Raw genomic sequence first — 15,916 nt, forward strand, 5'->3', positions numbered from 1 at the left:
ATTGTTCACTGTCTTCCTCCTTCCTTTCACAACTATTTCTCTCGGGAGTTTATCTTTTGGCATCGTCGTGCGTTTAAGAAAAAAGTTATTTCTCCCGATGCCGTGCAGCTCAGAACACAGGTGAGGTGCATTTTTTCGTTTTTGTTCTGAAATTTCATCGGCCTAATGTTATGTCGCACAGTTTTTTGGCTTAAAGTTTGTGAAACCGGAAAAAACAAAGGAAAAATTAATAAATAAGCCGTTTCATTGTTTAAGCTGCGGGGTTCAAAACGTGGGGAAAAAGTAGCGGCTTATAGTCTGCAAAATACGGTATGTCAAACACCTGAAAAATAGCATTACCTCTGACTGTTACTTGGTGTCTCTTTCCATAAACATAAAAAAATGTTTCCTAACAGTAAGCACATTCATACAAACCTTCTATGTGCCTAATAGCTGTTATTATTGTTAGAGACATGCTGTTAAAGTGAATAAAACACCTTCTGTCCAATAGCAAATGGGAATTTGGGTCGTCAAGCAGTTAAGTAGAAATTAAACAGTTTGCAGTGATATCGGGTGTAAATAAAAAACCAAAAAGAAAATATAAATCATGCCATCTTTATTATTTATACTGTATACTGTCAAGATTTGCTAACTTGTCCAAATTTGTCATTTTTACTTCAGATGTCTTTACTTTAGTTATATTTATTTCAAATCATAAAATGTTCACAGGCTCATTTAAAGGGCATCTCCTAGCATTCATATGTAGGCTCAAAGACATGCCCATCTGCAGCAGTGAAGGACAAATCCACATCCGGACTGCAGACCGTGGAATTGCGTGGCAAAAATCCAATTGGTTGAGCATACCATTGAAAATTAAAGGTGAAATTCTACACTGTCAGAGTTCACTTGTGAAAAAAGAAAAAAATAATACACATATCCACTACAGATAATGTTTGAATGATATAATGACCCATGTAAATTGTTCAATACAAAAGCTCTGAACTCTGGAGCTGGATGGGCATTAAATAATAATTCAATTGGCCACATTGTACAGTAGGATAATTGTCTTAAAATACCACTTTCATTACATGAGCTGCCATTTCCCAGCAATTCTGGTAAAAATTCACTCTTTTTGCTAAACAGTTTTGCTAAGACAAACTACATGGCCAAAGGTTTGCAGACACCTTACCATTACCTATTTGTCTGGTATAGTGTCTATATGCTGGGCAATTTAATTTTTTAACATCATTGGAACTAAGAAGCCCAAACATGTTTCAGCATGACAATCAATATCATGAAGACATGGTTTGCCAAGGTTGAAATAGAAAAACTCTCTGACCTTCACAAGACTCTGTCCCCATCCCTAAACAACAAGAAGGATGAACTGGAAGCTGCCAACCCAGACCTCCTTACCCAGCATTAGTACCTGATTTCACTATTACTCTTGTGGATGAATAAGTCACTACAGTCCAGATTCTAGTGGAAAGTCTAACTGGTTGTGGGATTTTATCTGGAATGGAATGTTAAAAAACAAAATGCACATATGGTATTATGGTCATGTGTCCGCAAACATTTGTACAGCGTAAATAGACTTTGAAACCCAAAAATTACACTGTGCCGAATACACAGAATGCACTAGTTTAAATGTTGCAAAACTGCAGCTAGCTACACTAAAACAAGATGATAAACACAGACACATGTACAACAATGCCACACTGAAGCTGTCTAAATGGTCATTATTAACACAGTGCTTGTAACATAAAATGCTATGAAACAGAATTCATAGCCTAATTTTACTGAAAGAACAGCATTACCCTGCCCCATTTTACTTAATGGAATTTACAGTTTGTACATTAACAGTCACTGTATTAGTTCAGATAGAGAGCAGTTAGAAATACTTGTTCCTATGGAAATTACACCCACCCACACATTTTCCATTCTTAAGTGTCAAAACACAGGGACAATAAAAATCCATTCGCTTCATTAAACATGCTGCTTACTGTTGCTTTTTCCTTTACATGGGGTTGCTAAACTATAATTCAAGTCATCTAAACGTTTCGCTCCAGCACACCTCCATAAATTGGTGACAGCAAATATAATTTTATCAAAGCAAATAAGATGACAGCGCTGTGCCACTGTTAACCATCGCTCAGCTCCGTTTTTCATACAGTCCTGCTAATGATCTGAGGGTGAGGAGAGGGGTCAGTAAATGACAAAACAATAGAGTGCCACAGCATGGTCTAGCAGCTCTGCAGAGCAGGGCCCATTAACAGGACACAGAGAAAAGAAACTTGAGCAGTAAAGCTTGGCACAGCTCTAAATAACACAAAATGACTCAAATAGGCAGGTTGGACATATGTTGGCTTCTCTGTCTGACAAAATGATGTATAAACTGAAGCAGTTAATGGTAAGGTACTCCTAGACTGCAGAAAACCTGTTGCTATCCCTGTGATGCAAAGAAGTCCAGACCATGTGATAATCTACCTTATTCCCTGAGCACTTACTCTAGACCGTATTATTATTAGCAGCCTCCCAAATGAGTTGTTAGGCCTGATTTATACTTCTGCTTCTACATATATACTAGAGTAGTATGTGAATGTTAACAAAGTTGTCATCTGTGTACATAATGGCATTGTGTGAGTTGGGAAATAGCAAACCATGTAACAAACCAAAACATACAAAAGAAAAGACAGTAGTAACAAACCAAAATGTACAGAAAAAAACAAAGAAAATACTTGAACTGTAGTAAAGAGTGTGTAAATAAAGGACCAGATGTGTAAAAGAGATGTTTATCATGTTTAATGCAACATTACACTTACATATACTTACATATATCTTGCTAGATGTTATTTTATTTACAGAATTGTAAATACTTATATTTTCCATTTGTGCTCAAAAATAAAATAAAAAATGGACATGACCTCTAATAACTTTCATTAAGATTCATCTTTTTTATTTTTGTTGATGTGTTTGTAAATGATTAAAGCTCAGAAAATTGTGTTCCTGTTCACCTAAATGAACTCGACACAAAGCAAAAACACATTGTGCCAGAAGCAAATCCCTTCATTTTCTTTTGTCATGTGTCGTCCTTTCTCATTCCAATTAACATTTCTTTTTTTACAAACAAATATTATTTACACCATTTGGGTTGAAACTTCTACATTGTTAGAAATCAATCTTTTTTTGTTATTCATTAAAAGAAAAAAAGCAAGAATCTTGATTGAAATGCAGAGATTGTAGTTAGATGAGAGCATGGGTACAGGTTGTTTAAATGATGTGTGGATTCTGGGAAATCAGGGAGTTTATGTAATTCCTCAGTGGTCTATACTGTGACAGTTTACTGCCAAATATATTGTAAAAATTTTTTTAAATAAATAACAATCTTCTTCTTTTGGCTGCTCTCATTAGGGGTCATCAAAGCGTATCATCCGTCTCCATACACCCCTGTCCTCTACATCTGCCTCTTTCAATTCAACCAGCTGCATGTCTTCCCTCACCACATCCATCAACCTCCTCCTTGGCCTACATGACCTTTTTTCCTTCTGCCTGTACTGGTATCAAAGTTATTTTCAATAGTGTAAATTTTTTTATGATAAATTTATAGTAAATCTGTGGTCTGAGTGCATCATTAGCTAAGTGATCATATTTTGCAGTATGCAAAATATGATCCACTACAGTTGACCTTCTAATTTGTAGCGCAAAGCTTTTAGATCTGAGCCACCACTTGAGACAACTACCTCAACCATTCAATTATATTATGATAAAAGTCCAATTTCAGAACAAAAAAAGGTTTTTTTTTTACTAGCTTGTAAAATTAAACTCCAAGATGATCACTTAAAATAGTCAGAAAAATGAATGGATGTTGGCAGCATAAACAGCTTAAAAAATTTGATTATCTCACTAGGCATTTTTTTTTTCTGGATGCTGCAACTGTGCACACATTCTAGTACAAACCCGATAATACAAAGTATTTTTGCTAAAAAATAACTGAATGTACAGTTAATTATTATTCAATTTTTTTGCAGTATATGCAGCTTTAAAAGAGTCTGTCTGGAATCAAATACATCAACCTAACTGCTAATGTAAGATGAAGAAATGGCCTTTTAAGAAATGCGGACTTATTGGAATCCTGTTGCAACGCTACTAAGCACTATGTATCTAAGCTATTAATGCAAATGGATTATTAATAGGTCATTTTCCGTCTCCGCAATTTCCTTCCTTTGACAGTGTAGAGTGTGCAGTGTTGATTTTTTTTCCCTTGTTAATTTCTGAGCACATCCGTTTCTAATAAATGTGGAGCCGCATGAGCATAATTAAACTAGCCATAATTAAGCTGGTGGGATTTGTGTGAGAGAGAGCAGGAGCATTTACAGTGAACAAGTGACAGAGACGACCACCTGCTTATCCAGTATAAAGAGGTAAAGGGTGGCCGAGGTAATGAAGAGCAGCTGGTGTTGACCTAGTCCAGATAAAAATTATTTCTAAAGCAAAAAAGTTAAAGTAGTCCCTTATATGGAGGCTGTGCTATTAGCTTGATGTAAGGTTTTTGACCTTTTTGGTAGTTTTCTGACTTTTAAATGCATTTCACAATTTTGTCTTGAGCATTTCTTACTAATAAACCAGTGTTTTTATCAACTTGCACTTCTTTTCTCTAGTCTTATCAAAACACAAATAACTTTAAGGTTAAGCCAATTATTGTTGAAATGTTACACAGTAACAAAAACAACAACAGAATTTTAGTTTTGATCATGGGAACTTGGACTTAAATGTTAAAACTGAGCACTGATCTTGGGCTTTTTTCCCCAGTAGGGTGCAAGATTTCCTTATATGGTACTTTAGAGCAAAGCAGGATGTTTGGTTTTGGATTCCCCCACTGCTATAAAGACTGGGTGCCCTGGGATGGAAGAACCTAAGATTCTAAGATGGCATCATATCCTAACAGGATCCCAGTGTGCCCCTCGTACTTCATTGTAACCCCATTCAACTTTCCTCCTGACTCAGTTTTGTTCTTCTGCTTTTGCCAATTTCTGCTTGAATTGCATTATCAGAGTAGGTTAATCTATCTGTGCATTGCAGTGATTGAAATTTCTCCCTCAATATGTAAGCAATAGAAGTCACTTTATATAGCCCCATTAAAATCCTGCTATTCTGTGCAATATAAACAACTGAGAGGATTATTGTTTTCAGTAATGGTGCACATTTATGTTCTAAATTCAATGGAATATTTAAAGCTGTAGATCAGTTCTTACAGAAGAGTTGCAGAGAGGCAATTACTGAAAAAGCACTGTGAACTTTTGAACAGCACCGTATGTTCCTGGAGATAGGATTCACATCCTGAACCCAATGTCAAACATTGTTCACAATTGGTCACAAAGGACTCTGCACTACACAAAGGGAGACTTTTTTGTACTCTTTTCTTTAACTTCTTTAATCCCTCAGTTAGAGAAGTCTGTGTGTACTATATGTCACAAGTCCGTGTTTCCACAGGATGCTCTCATGAAGCATTTTATTTAGTGCCTCATAATTTACTTCCTCTCTGCTCCTAGCACAGAAGCACATGCCCTTATCATTAAACACATCTGCTAACATACTCCCTGGGCCACAACTGCTCATTAACGTAATTATTGTGGTTCTGCGTCATTACTGTCACTGGTTGTGATGGAGCAGTCTGCTGCTGTCAGTAGAAAACAATAAAACTCAGAACCTTGGCAACCTTCTAGAATGCAGTCTGTCTAAACATTTGGCAATATAGGTGGATAATATATATGCAGACACAGACAAACACTTTTCTGCTCAAATGATAGTAATATATGTAGTACTATAGTACTGATATAGCTCAAGCTCCAGTTAAAAAAAAAATTTTCAAGGTTTTTGAAGACATCATTTATCTTTGAATTCATTCACATGAAGAAACATTTTAATAAATAGAAAAAAATTACAACTTTCGAAAAAAATCTTGATAATGCCACGACCATCCATGGCCAGAAGCCCAAGAATTGGCTGGAACCTAAAACTGTCTCTGCTGGCACATGCTCTGTGGTGACACTAACCAATCCTAGTAAGCATGTGGATAGTATTTTCAATCAACTGTGCTACAATGAGTTCCATGAACAACAGAGTTAGCCTTTGCCATACCGTAGGGGTAGATATCGTGTGACAGAGATAGGTGGGATAAGGGACAAAAAGGAAGTCTGAGAACTTCTTTAGTCAGACAAACCTTAGTTTATGTGGCTTTTTGCCCAGGTCAAACCCACAATGAGGGGAGACAGATGACTCTCAAAAACCTTGTGTCTCCATGAGTTACAGCTCATGCACCTCTAACTTCACATCAAAAACATATCCTGGATGTTTATGATTAGCAGGCAGTTTTGGTGGGCTCAAATCGGCCTGGCATGTGTTGAATTAAGCATCTACACATTCAGCACAGGAAACATTTAAAATAGCGATGGTCAAAGCTGGGAGGAGACATAGATACTGTTCATCATCTGCTTTCAGGGAGCTTAAGGAACTGTCAATCTATGTGACTGTTTATTACTCAAGTCACTCAAAGCTTAAGTTGTATATACAGTACTTGCAACAAACAAACTCACTGACCAGACTTGTATTTATCTATCGACCAGTCTACCTATGTCTGTCTGTCTGTCTGTCTGTCTGTCTGTCTGTCTGTCTGTCTGTCTGTCTGTCTGTCCACCCGTCTGTCCATCCATTCGTCCGTCTGTCCATTCAGCCAGAAATGCTGACCAATGTATATTTAGCTAGCCTGACCCTAAATGCCCAAATGTTCCTTATTTGTCAGATGTTAAAAATACATACAAAAGAGCTTCTGATTCTCTTGTGACATCAACACATGATAAAGCCTTTAAATAAGCATACAACTTGGATGATTAAAATAAAAGCAGCATATTCAGCACTTAACAGCAGCCTTGACTACAGGAATACATTTTGCAAATTAACTCCTGGTTTATTAGCATGGGAATTGCTTCACTTTGAGTTTGAAACATTAAAATAGCTTTAAAATAAAGCAGCTGTCTAATAACCTAAAAGCAAAATATGGCAACATTATTATCCTGCACATCCACCCTTTCCTATTAATCCTTAGAGGCCAATTATAATTTTGTTTTTTTTGTTTTTATTTTTTTCCTCCACACTAACAGGCCCACATTCTTACTGTTTAAAAAACGGGTTAAGAGTTTAATTTGTATATATAATAAAATAATAACAGCCAATAGAGTAGCACAGATGTTGACATATTGGCATTGCTAGCACCTTCACAAAACATGTCCTCTTCAATTTTTGCAAAAATTTTTAAAACTATAACATTTTTTTATAAGTGCTCTGTATGAATCAGAGCAAACAATGTGTAAAAGGCAAAATTACGTTTGAGCTAGGCATCACTGGATCTCAGAAAATATTTGTTGCTTTTATGTCAAAATGAAAGTCTCCATTGATGCTACATTCTTGAAAGCTGGTTTTTGAATTAGAGGCATGAGAACATACTCTATTTATTGTACAGTCTCAAAGGAATCAGGTTGAGACTACGAGCAGTGCTCCACTGTTTTATATGAGCCCACCTTACTGCACTCTGTGTCAGGGCAGAGTAATGAATAACTGAGGGGATGACCTTAAAGATTTAGGACTGGACTGTCATCAGTGTGAAGGCAGGCTGTGGTTTGGAGGACACACACCACAATACAAAAATAAAACTGCCAGGAATTCATTTGATCTATTTCTAGCAACTGGTGAACCAGGTGCTCTGTCCAACCACAGCTGAAGTGAGGAAAACTCTATGCAGAGTTTACCCACGGAAGTCTGCTGGACCAGACAACATTCCTGGCAGAGTGCTCAGGGAATGTGCACAACAGCTAGCAGATGTCTTCACCGACATCTTCAACATCTCCCTTAGCAGCGCCATTGTTCCCACGTGCCTCAAGACGACGACCATCAATCTCGTGCCGAAGAAGTCTACTGTCTCCTGCCTTAATGACTATCGTCCCGTCACACTCACACCCATTGTGATGAAGTGCTTCCAGAGGCTAGTCATGAGGCACATCAAGACCCAGCTTCCACCCGCACTGGACCCCATGCAGTTTGCGTATCGTCCAAACCGGTTCACGGACAATGCCATCTCCATGACCCTTCATCTGGCCCTCACCCACCTAGACAACAAGAACTCTTATGTACGGATGCTTTTCATAGACTTCAGCTCAGCATTCAACACGATCATCCCTCGGCACCTGATTGAGAAGCTGAACCTACTGGGCCTGAACACCTCTCTGTAACTGGATCCTGGACTTCCTGACTGGGAGACCTCAGTCAGTCCAGATCGGAAAAAACATCTCCAGCACCACCAAACTGAGCAGTGGGGCACCTCAGGGCTGTGTGCTCAGTCCACTGCTGTTCAGTCTGCTGACTTACAACTGTGTAGCAATGCACAATTCAAATTACATCATTAAGTTCGTGGATGACACAACCGTGGTGGGTCAGCATACAGAGAGGAGGTGCAATGGTTAACAGCCTTGTGTGGAGCGAAGAACCTGTCTCTGAATGTTGACAAAACTAAAGAGATGGTTGTTGACTTCAGAAGAACACAGTGTGACCATTCTCCACTGAACATCGATGGATCCTCTGTGGAGATCGTCAAGAGCACCAAATTCCTTTGTGTTTAATTGGTGCCTAATCTCACCTGATCAGATAACACCAGCTCCATAATTAAAAAAGCCCAGCAGCGTATCTACTTCCTGAGAAGGCTAAGGAAAGCCCATCTCCCTCCCCCCATCCTGACCACGTTCTACAGAGGGACCATTGAGAGCATCTTAAGCAGCTGCAACACTGCCTGGTTTGGGAACTGCAGCATCTCGGATTGCAAGACCCTACAGAGGATAGTGAGGACAGCTGAGAAGATCATCGGAGTCTGCATCCGCAAAGCCAACAACATTGTGGACGACCCCACGCACCCGTCACACACACTTTTCACTCTCCTACCACCAGGGAAGCGGTTCCGAAGCATTCAGGCCGCCACATCCAGACTGTGTAACAGTTTCTTCCCTCAAGCCATCAGGCTTCTCAACAAATAACTGAACTGAGCTGAACTCACACACACACACACACACACACACACACACACACACACACACACACACACACACACACACACACTGTCAACTGTGTGACTGATCTGTACAACCCGGACTCAACACACACTCGTACTCACTTCGCACACCCATGACTTCAGTACTACAAACTGTTTACATGCAGTTTTTGTGCACATGTTTTCTGAACTGCTGCTATATTGCTCTTTTGCACAACATTTTGTTAAAATTTTGGCTACTGTTCAATTTTGTTCACTTTGTCCTGTTATAACTGTTATAGGTTTACTGGCAGAACTAATTTGTGTTTTGTCCTGCACTGTAATGTATTACCAATAATCATCTAGATCTCTAAAACAGGTCAAAGGTGAATCTTGTAAACCTTCAATTGGAAAATGTATACAGACAGAGCAAAACATAGAATTACAATTTCTGAAAATAGATGAACAACCAAGAAATGAATGAACACTTGTACAGTACAGTAAAAGTATGAATCCTGTCCGGTCTTTTGCAATCAATATAAATCAAATACGCAATCAAATTAATGAATTTGTGCTGCTGAAATTCATAGATGCCAAACAGAAGAAATTTAACTTTGTGCATTTTCAATCACTGAAACCCAAACCGTAGTTTATATCGAGAAATACTGAAATTGTGCACCATCATACTGACAACATGCCTAAACATTTTGATGATTTTGTTTGTGAACAATGACAAAGAGACTCTTAATTCTGATAGGAATGAGATGTTCATTGACACAAATACTTACATTTGAGAGATGAAATAAGGATTTCAAGAAAAGTACAGGTTTCTGCAAAAAAATCCAATGTATTGTCCTGTTTGTACAAATTGTTTTGAGAATGCAATTACTGCTTTGCAAATATTAATGATGATTCGAGAAACGCTCCATCAACTGAGAAAAACTGTAATCTACACAATGTATGCAATATACACTACATAGACAAAAGTATTAGAACACCTGTCTTTTCCAGCAATTTGAGGCACACAACTGTATAGGATGTCTTCGGATGTGGTACCATTAATTCTTCCCTTTACTTGAACTAGGAGACTCAAATATGTTTTAGCATGACAATGCAATGCCCCTGTGGAGAGTTCCATGGCAATATAATTTACATGGGTTGAGTGGAACATCTTAAATGGCATCCAACACTATTAAACACCTTCAAGATTAATTGTAATGCTGACTGCACCCCAGGCCTCCACATCCATCAGTACCTGACTTTACTAACAACTTTACTAAATTGTAACTAAATGAGCAGTAATATAAACACAACTGCTCTCCAAAATTTACTAGAACATCTTCCTGGAAGAGCGGAAATTATTAGAACAGCAAATGGGGATTAAATGTAAAACGGGACGTTCAAAACACACACAAACACAAACACATTGGTATTGGTTTCACTAATAATAAACACACATTTGCATAAAGCATCCATATTTGTCCATGCCCATGTTGATTAAAGTATTAAAAACTTGAAAAGTATTAACTTATGGTACATTTAGAACAGATGAAAATGTGCAATTAATCATGAGTTAACAATCATGCCATTTAACGTGATTAAATATTTTAAGCGATTGAAATCCCTATATATATATATATATATATACTGTATGTGTTATATAATGTATGTATGTATACACACTACATAGCTTTAATTGTAGACCTTGCAGACCATACAATAATTAAATAAAATGGATTATTACGGTGTAGTTTGGCTTCATTTATGGATCTTTTAGTGTTATGAGACAGATGATCAGTAAAATTAATGTTGCAGAAATGATCCTACCTCAGTGTGAGATAAACTTGCCCAAAAGATGAAATACAGCCTGCTCATTATAACTATAAATGTAAACTCTCTGCTAACTATCAGAGCAGAGATAATGAAAAATAATGAATAAATAGAGTAATATTCAAAATAAATTAAAATAGAGTATATATATTAGTAGATTTATATCACCAAATACAGATGATTTCTTCTTGTCCATTTCTTGAATACCTAGAGTTATTGTTTATTGGTCTGTGCTGCTAGTCAGTTACACCAACCTGAAGCAGCCAGGGTCATTTCTGATAACTCAAAGTCACGGCTTTAGATTGAGGGATCAGAATTCATTAGCCTGTAGATCTCCCTGACAATGTGCTTGTGCAAAAGGAAATTAATTATCCAGGTGGTTAGCAGAAGTGTATCGACATGTAATCAAATCTGTCTCCTCCTTCACGGTTATCTAATAAAAACGTTCACACATTATCCTGTTGAACAAGGTGACCCCAAAGGAAGACAATTTAATTTCTGCTCATCTGTTTCGCACATGCTTAAAATCACTAACAAAGAATAAAATACAAAGATTACAAAAATACAAAATTCCAGACATGGTTTAAAAAAGAAAAGGAACATTAAGCTGCAGGTTCTCTATGCCTATTGTACTACTGGACTTGTAGGTTTGATAGACAAAATGGGTTAATATTTTATTAATTAATGACAGATTTACATATGCTTTTCTGTAGAGATACAGAAGACATGGTTTGATGTGATTTAAAATATAAAAACAATATTGAATCAAAGCTGTATTGCATAATCTTAATCTCTTTCATTGCATTAAGTTAAATAGCAGCTACAGTTTTGAATTGTGTTAATAGTGCTTCATACATTTCTAGCACAAAAACAAAATTCTGCATTCTTGTTTTTGAAGACCTGACCAATTTGAGGCTTCTTTCTCTGCTCGTTAGTTTTTTTTGTTTTGTTTTTTGCTTCAGGTTGCATGTTCTATATATAGATTATGCTTTAATTAATGGGTTTATTCAGTGATTCAATAGAATTCAGTTTCTGTATGATATCGAAAAAGGAAACTGTCATCGTTGCCCTGACGACACTAGTAAACAGATATTACAGCTCTCTTCACCATGTCAGGGTGAAAAACATATTACTTACATGATAGAAATCTGTATGCACTGAAGCCCTAACATACTGAAGGTTTGAATGTGAAAAAAATGTTACTCTACCCCTGGGAAAAGCTAATTACTGACAGAGGAAAAAAATAGAATTTCTTGTAACCTTTGCATGTAATAATCAATTTAAGGTATTTTTACCTAAAGGTGAAGATTACGGGGCAGTTTATTTATGCAAATTACTTTTGCAGTCTGATTTACTGAGCCTGAGAGTCACTTTCGGAAAATCTAGTACACATGAAGGGCAGGCATAAATTTAGCATGAGCCTCTTTTTGCCATTTGACAAAAAAAAAATCATTTGTATTATTGAGAAATTCTTAAATCCATCAGTCTCATTATTTTCTCATCATTTAGTCTTACAAAAATAATGACAGTTTTACCACAGTAAATTAGGTTTTATATTGGATATTTACTGTGCATTTGCACCTCCAATGCCTCCATCATCCAAAGAACATGCAAGCTTTCTTTCAGCTTAGTCACCTTTGAGAGCCAGAGTTTTTCACAACCATTGAGAATAGCTATTACAGAGAACTCATTTGAATTAATGCCTAACTTTGCCAGTTTGCTTAAAACTCAGTTTATTACATTATATAAATTAAGCTCTTTATATTGGATCTTAGTAAATCAGTGTTTTTTTGTATGCTGTAAATGCCCTCACAAACATCAAGTGTCCTCGCTGACTGTTTCTGTGGGTTCTCAAATGAGTCTAAGCAACATGTAACAATCATAAATTTCAACAGTGTTCAGTACCTACAATTCATTGATTAGTATTGTACACATACCTTTTTTATTCCCAAATAAGCAGTGCTTAAATCACTAAATTGCTACCAAATAGAATGGTATATGCTCAGTTCAGTTTTCTTTTAGCAAATTTAACAATAGTAATTATCCCAGCTTTACTGAAATGTAAAGCTCAGCGTTTCCTGCTACACTACACACCCTGCATGGCAAACATTATTGTTTAACTCCCACACGCTATTTGGGTCAACATGTGAAAACGGATAGATGATGAGGAAAAACTCCTGCCATTTAAGTTCAATAGTAATCAAAGATGCTGTGGGTGGAACAAGAGAGAAAACACAGTGTGAATAAAAAAACAGATGAGATGCTTAGCCATATAAAATGTTAAAACATCCACATCAAGACTATTTGATCAATGTCGTTTTCTGCCCTTATGTTTAAATAGCTTTAATTTGCAATTTTAATACAATATATAATACAATACAATATAAAAAACAATAGATAAGGGTCATAATTGCCATTTGACTGGATATCTTATAATAACCCATTTTCGCAGTATTTATAGTGATACAGAAAGTAAGCCAGTGGAAACAGTAATGCAACAGCTAACCTGATATAGTTCATTACAAAATATGCATAAAAATTACTGCTTCATCATATGGCAGTGGACAATAAGCTGTTATTGAATTCCCAGAAACAGGTGTGAAAAAATGCTGCAAAGTAAGAATGCCATCAAAAACAGAAATGCTAATAGTTTATGTTTTTAATGATTTATTAATGATTTTTTTTTACCTTTGGAAAAGAGCATAAATTCTTCTAGGTACACTTGCACACAGTTTTTAAAGGAACTCAGCAGGTAGGTTGTTCCAAACATCTTAGAGAACTTATCCACAGACCTGATGTGTATGTAGGCTGCCTAAAATCCTTCTGCCTCTTCAAATAATCCCAGACAGACTAGATGCTGTTGAGATCAGGACTCTGTGTGGGCCAAAGCATCACTTCCAGGACTCTTCATTATGCTAAAGAGAGTTCATAATGACAATGGCTGTATGTTTGTGACCATTGTCCTGCTGTAGAATAAATCTGATACCAATCATGTATGATAAATATGTGTCTGGCTATAATTCTTAGTATTGAGCACACTATTATAGTTTTTCTCAGTTACTTTGGAGCATTGCTCAGATCAGAAAATTTTTTCTCAAAACTCCTTGTACAAAACTGCTAAGTACATTAATTGAATTGATTGTGAACAATTGTCTGCTGTTTCCTACATTATTAGTTGTTTGACATGTTGATCAAAATATATTATACAAGAAATGTTCTTATGATGAGCACAAATTATTTTTATTTTATTTCTGATCTGAGACACGCTCCAAAGCAACTGAGAAAAACTGTAAAAATGCACACTTGTCAGTCATTTTCTGGTTCCAGGATTTTAAATCCGCAATGAGATTTAAGGTTCTGTGCATTACAGTCTGTTTCAGTTAATGTTAAATCTGGAAATAGTGAAGTGGTTCTCTGTTTCAAATCTTTCTTTTTGCTTAAACCAAAGTGTAAAGGGGTTTTAGTAAAGTAAAAGCTGAATGATCTGTTTTACTTAAAGTACTATGTAGGATTTTTAGGGAAGTGTGAAGAAATACTATAACATAAGACTGCTTTCAAAATAAATATATATCTGAATTGTTTATTTTTATCAATATACAAAATTGAGCAAACAGAAAAAAAAATCTGATCCAAATCTGAACTTGGATTTGGAGTTAAAACTTTAGTTTTTCCATTCTTTATGCACATGTCAAGGGTTTTGTAGGATCAAAGTCAGGTGAATGAATAACCATTTATACCAAGCAGGTGCTAATGATCATCAATTTTATATGTAGGGTAAAAAACGCATTTATTAACTAAAACAGAAAGCTGTGTAGGGGGTTTAAAACTGGGGGAGGAACAGCTAAATTCTGCTACTCAGGTGAGGTTGAGGAAGACAGTTTCATGTCACAGGACATACACCATGGCAAGACTGAGCACAGCAACAAGATACAGTGTAGTTATTCTGTATCAGTAAGGTCTCTCCCAGGCAAAAATTTCAAAGCAGGCTTGGGTATAAAGATTTGCTGTTCAAGTTATTTTAAAGAAGCACAAATAAACAGGCATTGTTGAGGACTGTAGATGCAATGCTTGGCCAAAGAAACTTAATGCAGTGGATGAAAGACACATCATGCTTACTTCCCTTTGACATCTGAAGATGTCTATCAGTGCAATCAGCAAAGAACTGGCAAAAAACAAGTGGGTCCCAGGTATACCCATCTGCTTTCTGAAGATGTTTTTGACTGATGAATCAAAATTTGAAATATTTGTCTGCAGCAGGGGGATGTAGCAGGAAAAGAGAGTGGTATAATATTGAGTGTCTACAGGCAAAAGTGAAGAATTTTAAAGGTTCAATGCAAGTTTGATCCTGCATTACTGCAAATGGAGTTAGAGATTTGGTCCAGATTACAGTTTTTCTCAGATGCTTTGGAGTATTTCTCAAATCATCCTTAATATTTGCAAAGCAGTAAGTGCATTCTCAAAACAATTTGTACAAACAGCACAATACATTGGATTTCTCGCAAAAGCATATACTTTTCTTAAAGTCCTTAGTTCATCTTTCAAATAAACGTATTTGTGTTCCCATCAGAATGAAAAGTCACTTTGTCATTGCTCACAAAAAAAAAATCATCAAAAGCATTAACATCATCAAGGGCATTAATTTATAATCATGAAAATCGCAACAGCGCCTAAAACATGAAAAATTCACCTGGCCAAAACATCAACAAGCTTACATTTTTACATGTTCTGGCACCAAAATAGAAAAAGAATAAGAAAAAACAAACAAACAAAAAAAAAAACGAAATAAATCAAACCAGATCTGTAAAAAATAAATAGTGTATATAATTTCACTGATTAGTTTCTTAATTGCTCTTTTAACTATTTGATTAACTGGACTCATACTTAAAGCTCATGACAAAACTTAATGATCTTATGTATGATTTTAGAAATACAGCAGTACTAAAAGACCTTTAGATTTGTTGAATCTCTGGTTTAAGTGTTCCCAGTGAAGTAAGCAACATCTTTGTATCTCATAACATTTCGGCTGTCAGGGAACTCTGG

At 36.3% G+C, this 15,916-nt stretch overlaps 1 protein-coding gene across 14 annotated transcripts in view; it reads right to left on the minus strand.

Moving 5' to 3' along the window:
* Positions 1-15,916, minus strand: part of sez6b (seizure related 6 homolog b) — a 171,855-nt gene that overhangs the window by 35,707 nt on the left and 120,232 nt on the right. The gene's annotated exons all lie outside the window — the stretch shown is intronic.

This window comes from Silurus aristotelis, assembly GCF_946808225.1.
Source record: "Silurus aristotelis genome assembly, chromosome: 8".
NCBI classification, from domain to species: Eukaryota; Metazoa; Chordata; class Actinopteri; order Siluriformes; family Siluridae; genus Silurus; species Silurus aristotelis.